We start from the raw sequence: 18168 nt of genomic DNA, 5'->3' as shown, positions 1-18168 counted from the left end.
CAATACCAATAAAAAAAATCAAAAGAATTTTTAGAAAAATAATATAAATATAAAATCATATAAATTGACTCTCAAATTCATTTGAAAATATAAATGAGAAGAAAAACTAATGAAGTAAGACTATCTCTACCAAATAATAATATATATTATAAATATATGTAAATATATATTATAAACCTATTATAACTAGTCTGAAATATATATAGAAAGGTCAATGAGAATAGAAATATAGAGGAACTTTCAGTATATAATCAAGATAGCATTTCAAGTCAGTGAGGAAATAGACGGATTATGCCATAATTAATGTTGACAGCTGGGCCACCATCTTGAGTCAAATAAAGCTAATACTATAGTCTATAGATACTACCAGTGCACTACTCTTTGGTTCCCCCTTTCTTCCCTGGGTATAGTGAAGACTCTATTCCCTAGCCCCCTTGCAATTAGACTGGGCGATGTGACTAGATCTGGCCAATGAAATGTGAACAGAAGAAATATGTGTTGCTTCTGGGCTGATGCACTGAAAAATCCCTGCTAGTTGTCCAGTTCCTTGCTCTCTTCTCCTACCACAGGAAATGCAAAGGTCTCTTGTTAGGATGGCATAGCCCACGTTAGAAACAGCCTACATTGCTGAGGGTAGCTTGGAAACTTTTTCAAACCTTCAGCAGACTTTTTTTTTTTTTTTAAGATTTTTTAAATTTATTTGACAGAGAGCACAAGCAGAAGGAGCAGCACAGGGAGAGGGAGAAACAGGCTTTCTGCTGAGCAGGGAGCCTGATGTGGGACTCAATCCCAGGACCGTGGGATCATGACCTGTGCCAAAGGCAGGGCAGACACTTAACCAACTGAGCCACCCAGGCATCCCTTCAGCAAACTGTTTGAACAAGAAAAAAACTTTTGATGTGTTATTCCACTGACATTGAGGGGTTTTATTGTCATCATAGACTACCTTAGTCTATCCTGACTAATAAAGAGCCCTTTGTTACTGTCCTAAAAATAAGGTCCAGATGGTTCAAAGATGCCATCGCAAAAATTAAAACATAAATTCACTGGAAGAAATCACAAAATTATCTTTATTATTTTAGAATGGATAGGTCTTCAAAGCAGCACTCCAAATTAAAAACTCATTAAGAAAAGGATTAATAAATTTGACTACCAAAAACTCTGTAAAGCAAATATTCCACAAAGTCAAATAAAAGTAAAAAGCTGGAGTTAATGCATGATGCACAGATTTTAATAAAGCAATGTATCTTATAAAGCACTAAGAAAAAGTACAACAATCCATTGGAAAATGGGCAAAGGATATGGTTGGAAATGCAAATATACTGCTCAGGAGAAAAGGCTCCTCTCCACTCATAACTGAAGAAATACAAATTTAAATAATAAAGAGGTCCCTATTTTTCATCCATCACATTTACAACATTCAAAAAATGGTTAATGAAACATGATGTTGGCAAGAATAGGTGATTTTGAATGCTACTGCTGGAAGTGTAAATCGATACAACCTCTTTGTAGAGCGATTTGGTGATATATTCCATAATTGAAAATGCACATGCATTTGGATGCAGGAATTTCAGTCGTAGGAAATTCAAATATAGCCATATTATGTCCAAAGACACACGTAGTAAATATATAGTGAAGCACTGTTTGGAGCAGCAAAACTGGAAACAATAAAATATCTGTTAAGAGGCAGCTCAATAAATAAATGTTGGTGCATCTATAAAATCAAATAGTCTGCAGTCTCTAAAAAAAGAATGAAGTGGATATATGTGTACTAATACAGTACAATTTGAGGCATATTGCTGATTAAATAGCATTTGATAGCATGCCATCATTTACGCAGAGTTAAAAAAAACTGTTTGGCTGGTACATGCATAGGTTTTATGGGAAATAAAAACAGGAATATGGAATAGGAATAAGAATAGGACTATGACTTGCTGCCTCTGGGAATGGAACAAAAAAATGGGGGTGTGAAGATATACTTTTTAATGATAACCTTTGACACTACCAGAATTTATTTTTAGTAGATGTATGAATTCCTTTTTTTTTCCAAAAAATAAAAATAATTTAAATACATTCAACTAACCCAGTTCCATTGCTACCCAAATGGCTAATATCATTTGAATTTTCACATCCCAAAGGTCATAAAATGGCAAAAATGATTATGTTCCTGGTAATCACTGTCAAGAAAATTTCTGTCTCAAAGAGGAGTATAGACAGGTCACAGACAGTTGCTACTCCTGACATTCATTTAAAAGAAAAACTTACTCAACTTGGAACATCATTCCAACAGTTAGGAAGTGAAACTGACAGCTCTCACCTTCCTTAGATAAAAATCCAATCAGAAAATGTGACATTTTCACCCACATAATGCAGCTAAGGTGCTTCCCAGCCACTGCAAAAGCAGCTGAGGATGTAAGAAAACTTGTGACATTATGCAAGATTTCTATCCCATAAAACTGATAGACTTAAAAAGCACAGGGTAGATGCAGCATTAATCTGCTCCCACGTGTTTTACGGCTATTTAAAGGGCCTGTTAACATGAATAATGCACAGGAGTTATTTTTACATGAAATGTGCTCAGAAATTACAGATGAACAACTCGATGATGGCACAGATTTCTAAGAATCAAATTTATAAGATAGACAGAGTATAACCACATGTGGTCTTCTCTTATTTTTATTTCCTGAGCCTTGTGATTAAATTTATAAGATATTGTCAGTTGCTTAACTGATAATGATTCTGTTTACTACTTTCTAGGATTTACTATTTACTATTTTCTAGGATTTTTAAAAATGAAATAAAAAAATTACACTTCCGTAAAATCAGAAAATGGCATAAGGTAGATATATATATATATATATATTTGTTATTTTATATATATATAACAAAAATAATGAAAATTTCCTTTGGAAAAATAAAATTTTCCATGGGGGGGTCTGTTAAGAAGAAAGGGGGGTCTGTTAAGAAGAAAGGAAAGAATAGTATCGAGTTCAAAATTTGGTAGATCTAATGGGTTAATAACAAATTAAAACTAGGTGTGTTTTTTTGTTGTTGTTGTTATTCTGGAATAGAAATTCATTTTTCCTAATAGAACCTGAATTTTAAGTATTCTAATAGATGTTAATAGCTGGACTGAACAATGAAATAGAATAAATAGTCCAGAAATAGACCTAGGTACGTAGGGAAAGATTGTATATGAAAAAGGTGGTATCTCAACTCACTAGGACAAAAGCTGGACTTTTAAATAAATTGTACAATAGAGAGACTTTTTAAATAAATGGTGTTGGCACAATTGAATAACACGTTGAAACTGGGTGCAATTGGATTTTTAAATAAATGATATTGGAATACCTAGATACCAGATTAGGACAAAAGACAGACTTCAAAAAAATAGTGTTGTAACAAAAGGCTATCAAGTAAGAAAAAGATAAAATGAGATCCCTACCTCACAACACACAACATAAAAAATCCCAGATGATCAATTGTTACTAGTGACACTAGTCATTTTATTTTGGAATTATTTTGTGTCGGCTGTAACAAAGAAGTACATGTATTAATGCAGTAAGGAAACAGAATTGCCACTATGAGAAAAAAGAAATACCTACATGGAAGAAGAGAAAATGAGGAAGAACCCTGTAACAATGGATTAAATCGAATGTATTTGGACGGGTAATCCCATTGCCAGGACTATAATTTAAGGAAATAACAACGAAGAAGAAAAATGGTAAATGAAGACAGATATTTGCTTCAGGGTTCCTTATAATAGCAAACACAAAATCGGAATTGTGTCGCTATTCTATAGTGAATGGATGGTAAATCGTTAATACAAGTTCAAATCAATGGATTATTACTCTGTCATAAACTGATAAATATGAAAAATATTTAACATCACGGCCATGCTTAAAATATGTGGGCTTTAATATGTCATGTATGCAAATGCATAGATGAATACTGATCTTTTGAGAGATAAACACATGGCTAGGATTTTCTTTTATATATTTGGAATTAATCAAGCTCTAAGGGAATTTATTTAGTCTCCAATTTTTTCAAAAACATTTTTTGTAGTAGCTTCAGATGTTGCCAACATGAATGACAGAATACCTTTCCATCACTCTCTCCACCTTGTTCTTAAACTGTTCTTTGTGCAAGCTCTCATTTTGGTGGCCGAGGCTTTATTAAGGCAATAATTCAAGACTGGCTCCCAGAATAATTGGTTTCCTCTTCTCAGTCACACAGCCAAAAGGATTTATTTGGAGCCAAAGATGCATAATTCTAGTGTTCCAAAGTAGTGCTAGAATTAATAGTGTGTGAAATTTTTGCCACATGCAACTAATACCACCTAACGCTATTAAAGCAATATGTTTTGTCAGAATTGAAAGAAATATTTTGAATGGGCTTGGATTCACCACAGTCTGAATTTCTGCCCTTGAATTAACAACACCACACCTTATTAATTGTGGCAAAGATGCCATCAACACAGTCAGATGACACTCCTGAACTTCCTGCTTGCCTCTCCAACTATATGGTTTTAGATACATGATTTATTGTCGAACATCTTGTTGCCAGAGAAACTTGCTCAGCTCACAGAGGCAAGGCATGATTTAGCTACATATATTAATTTTCTTCTACAACTTCATGGTTTCTCAATTCATCTTGAATTGAGCGTGAATATTGGTAAATTAAAAGCAGAATATTTAAGGACATTATGAAAAGAAGCTTGGTGAATTTCTAGTTACTTGGAACATTTCTAAGAATTTACTTAAAGAATTTGAACAATGTAACACAGTTAAATATCAGGAGGAAAATATTGACAGAGCAGAGAATCGATCTATGATGACTTTTTTGTAATTTACACACCAGAATAATAATTTACTTTGTTTTTTTTTTTTGGAAAAAATGGTAAAAATAAGGGCTCTAGTCACACGTCTACAGTATTTCAAATGCTCCATAGTATCCTTCAAGTAAATTATTTGACTTATGATTTATCAACTGGAACCATGAAATTCTGAGCAGCTAGCCATAAAATTAAACATCAAGTACAGTTGCTGTTACTTAGGCAATTTATTCAACATACTTTCCAAAGGTTTTATCAACCACTAGCTCATATGAAATATCTATTTTTATTTTAGACATTCTAAGATGTATTCTTTTTCAATATTATGCACGAATTTATTTGAACCATTGACTTTAAAAATGTGTAAACATAAAATTTTATTTGCTTTATGCAGCTACTCCACATTCCTAGCTATATGTGTAGGATAGAACTAATATAAGATCTTAAATTAATTTTATTTAGATTTTCATATGGTATTCACATATAAAAGTAAAAATATGTGGATAATGCCTTTTAATAATTTTTAATCTTCAAACAAAATTGCATGAATGGAAGATGATTATTATGGAGCTAATGTTTTCAGAGTCCCCCCAAATAAAATAAATCTCTCTCACTAACCTCTATTTTCAACAGCAGAAATTTACCAATGACAAAAGTAATCAAGTCAATAGTTAATTTCCCAGAGCATCTGTATGTGTCCCAACACAAAAAAGTTCTTGTTTAACTCTTATTAAATTCACAGTAAGGTACCATAAGAATGAAAGCGAATGTAATTCTTATACAGATAGCAAATGACTTATTTAACTTCAAGTAAAGATAGTATAATTTCATTCTTAATTAACATTTGTAAAAAGAAAAATTATGGTTGGCAAGTAATTTTTAAGCAGATATTACAAATCCTAGTAAGGAAATGTTTAATGTAAAATTTAAACATCATCCTAGTATTTTTGAAATATGAATGATAAGCAAAAAGTTCTTTTTAAAAAATGCTGTTCAAGATATCATTGAAAGTGAAAACTTAGCCAGAGTGAAAAGCCTACATAATATAAGAGAAAAAATTACGACTATGGCTGATGCAGCAACATGTCTAATTTGTCAAATAATGAGCCCAACTGCAAGTCTATTAAAGGTATGAATTCATGACTTCTAGTTTCAGAAATAACAATAGCTACCATGCACAGAGCCAGGACTCGGAAGCATATGACAGCCTTTCATCCTCACAAAAACCCTAAGAAATAGTATTCTGAACTTCATTTTATGGACGAAGCAATCAAGATATGAGGAAGTGAGCTGACTGACTGTGGCCACACAGATAACACTGATAGAGCCTCTTAACCACTGCCGTCCCTGCCGCGTGAGGGGACAGAGTTAAAGTCTTCACTTCCAAGGTATTAAGTCAACTCATGGGAATGCTTCTCTACAGGGAACCAGGAAGAAGATATGGCTTTGGAAAATTATTGCTCCCCAACTAACTTCTAGCCACCTTTAATTTAACCTCAACTCAAGCTGTATCTCAACTTAAGATTCTTCCAAGAGAGCCAAGTGGCATCAATCTTACACAAGTGCGACCATGTAAAGCCATAGGAAACTGGTCTCCTGAAAGAATTATCAGTAGACCTGGAATTCCACCCAAGTGGTGCACCATGCATTAAGGTGGCCTAAATGCCAAACTACATTCTAGCGACTCTAGAAACAAATTAAATTCTCGTGTTTTGAATGCTATATTGACAATGCTGATGGCTTTCTGTCAAAGCCAAGGTATAAATTAGGAAGAAAAGACAAAGTAAGACCAACACTAATACAGTTTAAAATTAATAACAATCCATGATGGAACACAAGATAAAACTCAGCCGTGTATTATCAAGGGATCTTTACGTAAAGAAAGAACTTTCTGGTTTAGATCACTGAAGAATTTGGTCTTTGAACCCCATTAATTAGGTATCTGCAGTATTGTGGGAAAAAGCATCACTCTTAGGCTGGTGTTCCAGTCCCAATATGGAGTGTGACAGACTTCAGGAGAACCGACTATACAAACCTTTACCAAAGAAATTCAGCAGAGCATTAATCCTGTGAGATGCTTGACAAAGAGGTCCATTGTCAAAAAAAGAATGGAAAATGGCCCTAATCCATGTCCAACACATCAGTTTCTGAGAAGTTCTGTAATTAAAAAGAAAAAAAACCTAGCATCGTCCTTTTTTTTTTTTTAAGATTTTATTTATTTATTTGACACAGAGGGAACACAAGAAGCAGAGGGAGTGTGAGAGTGAGAAGCAGGCTTCCCACTCAGCAGGGAGCCAGATGGGGGGGGGGGGCTCCACTCCATCCCAGGACCCTGGGGTCATGACCTGAGTTGAAAGCAGATGCTTAATGGCTGAGCCACCCAGGCGCCCCAAACCTAGCATCTTCCAAATATATTGGACCAGACAACACTTTTATCTCATAACACCTGTTAGTATCCAAAGGAATTCACTTGGAGAAATGCTGAGTTACTGTTTTTTAAAACTATTCTCTGTCCCTGAGAGAAAATAAAGTGACTCCTCATAGGGTTACACCCATTTATGGTTAAAAGCGATCAGCAAATTCTTCTAACGCCACTGGTCCTAACCTGAAATCAGTAATTCCTGGATACAAATTAAAATGTCAAGAAACATCTGGATGATGAAGTATCAAGTGTCACGGAGAAGATGTCTTGGTGAGTGAAGCTGAAAGGTAAATTCTGACCTGTGAGAACCAATGATCCTGTTTCACAGCTAAATACCAACAAATATTCTGCTTAGTTCGGTTAGTCCGTCGCCTTTTTTTTTTTTTTTTTAAGATTTTATTTATTTGACAGAGAGAGAGACAGCCAGCGAGAAAGGGAACACAAGCAGGGGGAGTGGGAGAGGAAGAAGCAGACTCCCAGTGGAGGAGCCCGATGCAGGGCTGGATCCCAGGACCCCGGGATCATGCCCTGAGCCAAAGGCAGATGCTTAATGACTGAGCCACCCAGGCGCCCTAGTCCATTGCCTTGAACATTAATTTCAGCAGTCTTAGAAAATTTCATTTCTGTCATTAAAAAAGATGGGTAAAGTAGCAAATATTTTACTACATTATTTTGATGTTTAATTGCCACTTTTTAGGTAAGATCAACACTATTTCTAAGGTACTTGAAATTTCATGTTTTAGACCACTAAGAGTGTTATGTTCACATTCAGAAAAGAGGGGAGAAAAAAAAAAAAAAACCTATGGTGAGAGTATTCTTCCATCCCTGAACATACCTACTTTGTGTCAGGTATCACACCCAAAGTCTGCCATGTGGGATTTTACATTTTTATGGTAAATGGAATATATGTAAGAATTTTCCCATTCAAAGATGAAAAAGCAAAATTCTCAGAAGATACTAATACATACTCTTAAGTTCCTTCCACTCTACTGGGCTGCCTCACAGATTAACATCACGATATCACACTTTATGGCTGGGAAAGCCATTGCAGATATGTGTGTTTCTTAATTGTGTCAATAACTCCATAAATATTACCTTCCCTTCCCCAGACTTTTTCTCCTGTTACGTCATGTGTCAAATTGCATTCCAGTTTTCCCCTGTCGGACCAAGTGTCAAATTGTATGCCAAATTACTTTAGAACCTGATCTTCAAAAAGAAAACAATTTAAGTTATATAAATGCTTAATTATCTCTCAGACTCGCTGAGTGCTAAGAAGAAGAAATTGAAAAGTGAATCGAAGGCAGATAGTTAAGTATCCATGAGTGACCTCCCAAAGTGTCCAACACTAAGATTTGTGTCTCCTTACAAACCATAATCCAACTCATGAGACAACCCTGTCCAGCGGAATTATCATTGCACAGAGAAACCTAAGAAACTTTCCCAGAATCTCTCAGTTAATATGTGCACTGGGATTTGAATTTGGGTCTCTTTGACCCCAAAACTTGTTCCTCCATTTTAAAATACTGTTTCAGATTTTGCTGCCTTGGCTTCATAAGGTGGAGAAATATGTCAACATGTTCTTAACTGAAAGCAAATTGCTCTAAAATTATTTTGATGGTCGGAAAATCTATTTAACTGTTTGGAAATCCAGATAGTTTTTAAAAAAGAACAGTAAGTCTTAGTGCGATGGATTGCTGATGGCCCTCTGTGGGCAGGTGTTTGGCTGCTATGATAAATATGCTTCAACTTCATTTTTGTACAGTTAATATATAAAAAATAGATTTTCATGGGTAGGTCTAAATACCAGAATTACAAGTATAAGTCTCTCACTCTGAAGCTATCCATAGTAGAACATGGAATTTCACTGTAAATAGGTAAATCTATCTTTCTTTTTCTACTACAATATATCACATGAGCCTCAGTGATACATTTTATTTGCTTACTAAAATTCATTTGTGATGATGGCTAAAATGTATGTGGCGTATACAACAGATGTGAAAGTTGTATTATGCATTTTATATGCCTTTTATCATTGAGTCCTTGAAGCACCCAGATAAGCTAAACATGGAGATTATTTCCATAAATTCACTTGAGGAACCTAAGTCTCAGAAATGCAGAATAACTTGCCAAGTTACAGCTAGTTTTTGTCCTTAAGTCTTGGCCATCTGACCTCTGGGCTTGTGTACTTAATGACTACACTTCATTAAGCATTTACAATGCGCAAGGACACATGTTGGGTGCTCTGGTGTATAAAAAAATGAGCACAAATGTCCAGGTAATAGACAGAACAACATATTCTGAAATAAAGGCTCTTTTAAAAAGTCATAAAGCCTATTTCTGAAATGATTCCCACTACCCATTTTATCCACTTTGACAATCCTATTATTATAGAGAAAAAAATCTATTTATATTGGATCAGTTTTGAAATAATCCTACAGCACCACTCCCTGTAAAGAAGGAAATCATAAACTTGGTTTTATAATGTAATAAGGAAATAGTATCATAGACTGAATTGTGTCCCCACAAAGTTCATATGTTGAAGTCCTAGTCTCCAGTATTTCAGAATGTGACTGTATTCGGGGGGTTAAGGTCTTTAAAGAGGTAATTAAGTTAAAATGAAGGTGTGAGGATGGGCCTTAATCCAATACCACTGGTGTCCTTACAACAAGAGGAAATTAGGACATTGATTAGTACAGAGAGAAGACCATGTGAGGACAAGGAAGGAAGATAGCCATTCAGAAGCCAAGATGGCAGACCACAGAAGAAAATAACCTTGCTGTTCCTCGATCCATTCTAGCCTCCAGAACTGTGAGGAAATAAATTTCTGTTATTTTAAGCCACCTAGTCTGTGGTACTTTGTTACAGCAGTGGGAGGAGATTACTACAAACACCACGATGTACTTTATGTTAACTAAACCCAATCAAGTTTAAGGGAAACCATACTAAAAAACAGTCTTTTTTACAAGCAAATGTTGTAGGAAAATTCTCAATACCTTACTGCACAAAATCCCTATTTAAAAAAAAGAAACCATCCATTTAAACTGGTGCTTTTGCCTTAGAGTAACGGTTCTCAAAACTTTGCTGAACACAGGAACCTCTGGGGAACTCTAGAAAACACTGGTGCTTGAGTCCCACACCAGACATTTTGATTTAATTGATCTGGGTGTGGCCTGCACATCAAGATTTTAAAAGCTCCCCAAGTACTTCTCATATCTCTACATTAGAACCCAAGATTAAAAACCCTTTAGAGGGCGGTTCATGATGCGGGATTAATTTATGAAATAAATATCAGATATATCCACAAGATGGCGTATCATTGCATTTGAAAGAATTAAAACTGAGAAACGTTTTCAAAATGCAACTCTATAATATTACATGTAGAACAAATTGGGTTTAGATTGAAATTATACCAAATAGGAGCAATAGTAAAATGAGTCACAGCCTTCTGAGAAGACCTAAGGATTAGATACTCATGTTAATAATCCTGTCTTCAATGAGGGGTCCTCTCTGGGCCAGATGAGAATGCTCATGGCTGCCATGCCCTTGGCCTGCTATTATCTCTTGGCAGAACTGTGGTCCCCCATCCCCTCTCCACAACCCTTCAGAGACCTTTTGCACTCTTTGGCAGTAGGGTATTAAGACAGACACTTGCTATTACAAGAAATATAGAATCTTTACTCAGCCCCACACATGTTCAGTTAGCTGTACTTCACAGATGGATATACATACTATGTCGGCACTGCTCAAATGCTCAAATTCAATTCTTGATAAGAGACACACTCTTCACAAATTTGGGAATTTACACCAACATCCCAGAAAGGACTTAGCCTCTCTGTGATTGCTTGAAAAAAAGTAAAAATCTTTTGACCATTAGAGAAGATATTCTATACTTTAATAGTAGCTTTTAAACTCTTCCCTTGGTCACTATTGAATGGCCATGAGGGTGAGGGGCAGGTTGAAGACACAGAAGAGTTTTAAATGCAAATAGATACCTACTGAGGGAACTATCCCTTACCCCCCTCAGCATCCCGATATTTCTGCTACCAAATCTCTGACTAGTTATATAAAGGTTTTTGTTTCCAAGGAAACCAAACCACTGACATCTATGGAATTTAATGAACATAAGAAAGGAACCATGCCATATAATTTACATCTGGAGATAAATGTGACTAGCTGTCAAAACCATTACACACACAGAGATAATTCTGTGAAATTTTAAGCACTATTTTTCTCCATTTAGTAAAGATGTAAATAAATACTTTTATGGAAACAGGATGACAACAAACAAAAACTCTTGCACCATGTCAGGTAAATTAAGAAACAGGTAGAACCAAGAACATGAGCCAAAGGTAGAGCTCCTTAGCGGTTGAGAGAAAAAGAGAGACCTTCCTTTATTTTGTTGTATAAAGGGTTTTCTTCTTCCCTCAACTTCAAATATCTGCATCACATTTTTATCACTGTGGCTTCTCACAATGGTGGAATCTGTTCAAAGTCAGGGAAATAGCTTATAATCAGCAAAGGGGGACAATAAATAAAGCACTCATTTCAACTCCCGGCCTCGTGGATGATTCATTGAAACCACTGTTGTAGAACATGCAAATAACAGCTCATTATGAGATTTATATATTGGCATCCAGATCCTATGATGAGCTATTTGGGATTTGACAACCCTTAAATAAATAGCCTATTTTGGATATTAGCAGGAAATGCTGTGAATATAGGGGAAAAATTAAAGCATATATAAAATGGTATCTTCGATAAAATTAAAAGAGTACAAAGGTGAGGAAAAAAAAAACAGCTAGAAGGAAATTCTACCATTTTACCTAGATGACTACTCCTCCCTTCTTGAAATCCTTTTTTAGTTGTCCAGAAAATACTCTCTACTGATTCTTCTCCCTCCTCACTGGTTGCTCCTTCTGTCTTTTTCTTTTTATTATGGTGGTAAAATACGCATGCCATCAAATTTACCATCTCAAGGATTTTCAAGTATAGCGGTTACTGACATTAGGTAATACTCATTGTGGTGTTACACAACCATCAACCACCATTCATCTCCAGGACTTTTTAATTTTGTCAAACTGAAACTCTGTACCCATTAAATAATAACTTCCCATTCTCCTATTCTCCCCTCCTCCCAGCCCTTGGAAACTGCCATTCTACTTTCTGGCTCTATGGATGTGCCTACTATAATTACCTCACATAAGTGGAATCCTGCATTATGTGTCCTTTCATGTCTGGCTTATTTCACTTAGCAGAATGTCTTCAAAGTTTATCCATGTTAGAGCCTGTGTCAGAATTTCATTCCTTTTTAAGGTTGAATAATAATCCACTCTGTGTGTGTGTGTGTGTGTGTGTGTGTGTGTGTGTGTGCGCCATATTTTGTATATCCGTTCATCTATTGATGGATATTTCAGTTGTCTCCACCTTTTGGCTATTGTGAATAATGCTACTGTGAACACTGGTGTACAAATATCTGTTTGAAGCCCCTGCTTTCAGTTCTCTTGGGTATATACCATTCTCAGTCTCTTTCCTGGCTCTTTTTTCATCTTTTCAAAGTTGAAATGCTGAAGGTCCCAGGGATCAGGCATCAGCCTTTTTTTCCTCTATACCTACATTCCTTAAGAGACCTCCCTTAGCTTTGAGATTTAAATAATCACTTACAATTCCATGGCCAACCTTGCCCCTGAACACCAGTATATCCAAATACGCCATCATCAGATAGAAGTCTAATAGGCACCTCAAACTTTAAATATCAAAAAAACCAAACTCTGAGTTTTTGTGATTAAATGTGCTTCTTGCTTCCCAACTTAGGACGTGGCAACTCAATTCTTCTACTCTCCCAGGTCAAAACACTAAGTATTGTTCTTGAATTCTTTTCTCATGCCTCACATCCAGTGCATTTGCAAACCTTGTGGTGCCACCTTCCAATTCAGATTCTGACATTTTTTTCCCATTAGCTCTACACCTCTCAGTCAAAATCATTATCGACACTGCCCCAGATATTTGCAATAGCCATTTGGTTGGCGTCCCTTCTTCTTCCTTTCTTTTTCTTCCTTTATATTCTATGGTCTACGCTTCATGCAGTGAGTGGCCAGTGATGTTTTTAAAAAGCAAAATCAGATCTTATCACTACTCTGCTCAGAACTTTCAGATCCCTTCTTAGGTCTCTCAGAAGAAAAAACCACAGTCATTAGCATTGTTTACAAGGCCAGACTAATATGGACCCCGGCTACTTCTTGGACTTTATCATCCTTTCTGTCTTGCACTTTACTGTAACCAAATGGCCTCCTTGCTACTCCTCAAATATACCAAGAATATTCCCACTTCAGGGCCTTTGCTCTTGCTCTGCTCTCTGCCTGGAATGCTGCTCTTTTTTTTTTTTCCTTTCTTTTTTAAAGATTTTATTTATTTATTTGACAGAGAGAGGCAGCCAGTGAGAGAGGGAACACAAGCAGGGGGAGTGGGAGAGGAAGAAGCAGGCTCCTAGCGGAGGAGCCTGATGTGGGGCTCGATCCCAAAACGCCAGGATCACGCCCTGAGCCGAAGGCAGACGCTTAACGACTGAGCCACCCAGGCGCCCCTGCTGCTCTTTTTCCTAATGAACATCTCCGTTCATATCACCTCATCTTGTGAAGAGAACATACTCCATTATGACTTTGGAAAGCAGCAAATACTCCACCACTCATGGTCAATGGTCTCCACCACTCACGGTCAATGGTCTCTGTCCTCCTTTGGGTGTCTCACTTATCTGTTACCTGTTTCCCCAACCCAGTGAGATGCTGGAGTCTGCTTGTAGGGTTAGACACTATGGGGCACATTGCTTTACAAATCTGCCTAAATGACTTTAAAAGCTATCATTTTAATTTAGGGATTAGGAAAACAAAAGCTGATCAATTTTTAAAATTTCATTTTACTGTAATCTATCTTACACGATTCTAATGATACTATATGACACATAGAATTATTGTAATCTAGATATATACAACCTGTATTCCAATTAACATTACACATCTGAAATAAACTGCCCTTTATCAATAGAATAAATTGGTTAATTGTCAGCTAAGTACGTGAAGCAGTTTTCTTCACACAATTTGAAAGCAAGACTATAGAAATATTTTTCAATGGTATTGCTACTCAATAGTATTATTGAGAGTGAATGTCAGCAGCAGTTTTCGTGTTGGAAATCTGAGACAGCCTCTGTAATCACAGGGTCTCTATGGAGTCCAAAGCAATCCTACAATTGCTTTCAAGAAGACACGTGCAAAATTTCACATAAATCTTTCTTCCTTTCTTTTATTTTTGTTTGCATTGCACCTTACCTTGGTTAAAATGTGACCTGATGTTTTTACTAAGTTCACCTGATTTTCTACAACGAAGGTAAGAAGCTTTAGGTTATGCAAACTTCTCAACATTAGTTTTATAATCTGTAAGATGGAGTGCCTTGGCTTGATTAACTTCTCATTTTAAAAAAAGACTTATTTATTTGAGAGACAGCACAAGTCAGGGGAAGGGCAGAGGGAGAGAATCTCCAGCAGACTCCCCACTGAGTACAGAGCCCAACACAGGCAGGATCCCAGGACCATGAGATCACGACCTGGGCCGAAACCAAGAGTCGGATGCTTAACCGACTGAGCCACTCAGGCACCCCAACTTCTCATTTTAAAAGCTGGAAACAAGGGTTAACCCAATTTACACACGTAAAATCCTGTGCCCCCCCCACCCCATTTCATAGATAAGAAAGTGGAGTCACAGACAGAAGCGCGTTACCGGCAGAGCTGCTGGCACCCCAATCCACGTCTACATGTATAGTAGATGGTTCCATCTACTTTTCAGTACACCTACAGATGGACTAGGCCCTAAGAATACGAGGATAAAGAAACCATCTTTTCAGCAGCATTTTTTGAAACCTTTCTGATGTGGTCCCTAGTAAAAAAATACACTTCATGTTGGGATCCAGAACATACATTCACATTCACGAAACAAGTTTCACAACTTGCTCTGCACAAGATGCTGGTATTTTTCATTCTAGTCAGATCTATTTCATTTTATTAATGCTGTACATGAGCCATGAAACTGATCTGCTTGGGTGAGGAACCACCACTAATAGATCAGAAAGCACAGTGATAAACCCTCTTTTTAAAAGTAAAGCTCTTTTTGAAATGAAGACCCAGAGAATATGTGTAGCTAGCATATGCAAGATGCATATCCCATAGCACTTTGCCTCTATATGTGCTTAATAAGCCTGGGAGGGAGGCAGAGAGAGAGCAAAGAAGGAGGTATAAACACCTTTTACATTTCAAAGAATAAAACATTTTTTTTCTCTTTTACTTTTTTACATGTGGATAAAAATCTTCCAATTTCTCTCCAGTGAGAAATTTTGAAACTGATAACTAGAACAAAGGCTGCATAAAGAAAAGCCAATCTGGAATTGCATATACTGTGTTGGGAGTCGACATTTAAAATTCATTAACGGGGCAACACATAGAAGCCTTTCCATTTCTTATAAATGTTATTTCCAGTCACAGCAGGCATAGAAAACAGTTCATCTTCAGCTAGATCGTGAATTTTTATGTAATGAGATACTGTGAAAAACAAAAATAATACGAATACACAGACAAATATTTGCGGGGTGCCTGAGTATTTTGATAAATAATATCTGCTCCACACATGTTCTTCCTTCCTTTATGGTCTATAAAGTCCCCAGAATGTCTTCCAATCAATCTCTCTTCACGTTAGGTTGCCTACCCATCCTGAGTTTCCACGCTTCTCTCACTCCATGCTGATTATCTTGACACTTTTTAATCTTAGGCTCCCAGTCCTGCTGCTTTTATTCTAGCCAATACCAATGATCTCCTCTTATTTATCTCCCAGCCCCACCCCATCCCGGCCCCCAGGGCCATTAGCCTCCTTCTACAAGGTGGTTATATTCGAGAAGCTGGTCTCTCTTTTCATTCCCCTATTGAACTGCTGCTACTTGGTGAAGCCTGGAGCTGCCAGTGATGGTAAGCAGATGATGGCCACCAAGGGGATCCTGAGGATGGAAGAGGAATTGCTTCCAGCACCTTGGAAGCCAGACTGGCAAGAGAAAGAAGTACCTATTCCCTGGTGACAGTTTCTGAGCAGCTGTGTGAGCCTTCACCCGAACCCCACACTTCCACTGGAATTTTTAATGCATTCCAGTAATTTTTAATATTTTTTTATTTATCCAGTTTGAGCTGGAGTTTTCTTTTGCAACTGAAAGACTTTTAAACTGATAGTAATATCACCTTCTTTCCTGAGTGTCAACCCACAAAGCCCCTTTCAGCCAAGCCCCTCCCCCAATCTCTCTTTACAACATAGTTTTCCACATTAAGTGAAATAAAAACTGACTTTCTGCAAACCTGATTGAAATTTTTAATAATAATAAATACAAAAATAATGATAACACCAGTAACAGTGGCTAATATTTAACCAGTGCTTATTAAATAGCAGTGATAAGTTAAGGCAGCAGTGCTCAAATTTTGCTACAAATCTCCTTTTCAAAAATCCACACTACACTTACGCCAGAATCTCTGGGGGTAGGAAACAGGTATCACCATTTTTTAAAGCTCTCAGGTGATTCCACAAGCAGTCAAATTTGAGAACTCCTCTGCTAAATATTTGCTAATGAATTTCCATTCAGTCCTTATGGCAATGATATGAAGTGCCCATTCGTTATTATTATTATAATTACTGTTATTGTTGTCATTAGTATGATCACCATGTAGCCCATGAGGACGCCTGAGTCTCAGGAATGTCACACAACAGAACGCAGGTTTTAAAATATTAAAGTCGACGGAAGTTCTTGAACACTAGCAAGGAACGGAAGGGGAAAAAAGCCACGAACATGGATAATTCACAGAGAAACCAATCTTTAGTGGAAAAAAAACAGTAAAAGCCAGAGTATTCTGAGTGCCCACATCTGTCCTTAAGAGAAGTATTTTAGGGTCTAATAGTGATTTATCAGCTGAGCACAGAACAGACCCTAGTTCTGTTCATTTGTCATCATTCAATAGACATGTATCCAACCACATTCATAAATGAAACACTGAACTGATAAGCAGGCTGAGTGCTACTGTAATGAAATTGAGAGAGGGAAGCCCCACAGCTAAGCTCCACCTCTGATGCCTGCAGACAAAGGAGGTCTGATAGAGTGTAGGCAGCAGTCTTTAACCAATATTGATCATGAAATTTCACGTTAAGCCAATACATTTGCATTCAAAGGCAAACTTTATAACTATGTTATCAATAAAGTTCTTGGAACTAACGGGCTTCCATGAAAGTTGGCTGGAACACTTTTGGGGAAAGAAGAAGATAGAATTTCCTTCCTACACCAAAAACTGAACAATTCTGAATCACCAACGAAGCATTAATAATGACAAGCTTGCTACAAAATTAAAAGATCAAACAACTGCAATTCTATTCTATTACTAAGAAGTGAAGGCAAATAATAGACAAGGTTTGCCCATAAAAACACTTAAGAGAAACCTTCGCGAAAGTAATTCGGGTTTTCCTATCTATTCATTTTTCATGTTTTCCTATAGATGAGCTTAACTCCTACAGCAGTAAAAGCAGTATTTGGGTGTTTGTTCCATGGCAGAATTTGCCAGCAACTATTGCACTATTACGTATCTGAAGAATAATCATTCCAGGTGATTTTTTTTTCTTTCTGCCTCTCCACAGCAACAGATCATTTTTGATGTCAAAGAAAGTATTTTGACTTTTAAAGAATAAAACAAAAGTTGCAGGCAGATACTTAAATAGAAAATCACTAGTTTTATATCAATTATGGTAAGAGGCAGGAGTTCCTGAATGGCACCTGTACTTCCCTATTTGACAATATTATCTTTGCTAGAAAGGAAGTATTTAGAGTACTAAGATTTAAATACAATAA

At 36.6% G+C, this 18168-nt stretch overlaps 1 protein-coding gene across 6 annotated transcripts in view; it reads right to left on the bottom strand.

Moving 5' to 3' along the window:
- PLCB1 (phospholipase C beta 1) overlaps window positions 1-18168 on the bottom strand; it is a 661927-nt gene that overhangs the window by 422507 nt on the left and 221252 nt on the right. The window lies entirely within an intron of this gene.

Source organism: Ursus arctos, unplaced genomic scaffold (genome assembly GCF_023065955.2).
Source record: "Ursus arctos isolate Adak ecotype North America unplaced genomic scaffold, UrsArc2.0 scaffold_16, whole genome shotgun sequence".
Lineage (NCBI taxonomy): Eukaryota > Metazoa > Chordata > Mammalia > Carnivora > Ursidae > Ursus > Ursus arctos.
The sequence above is the reverse complement of the archived record's forward strand: the minus strand, read 5'-3'. Positions and strand labels throughout refer to the sequence as shown.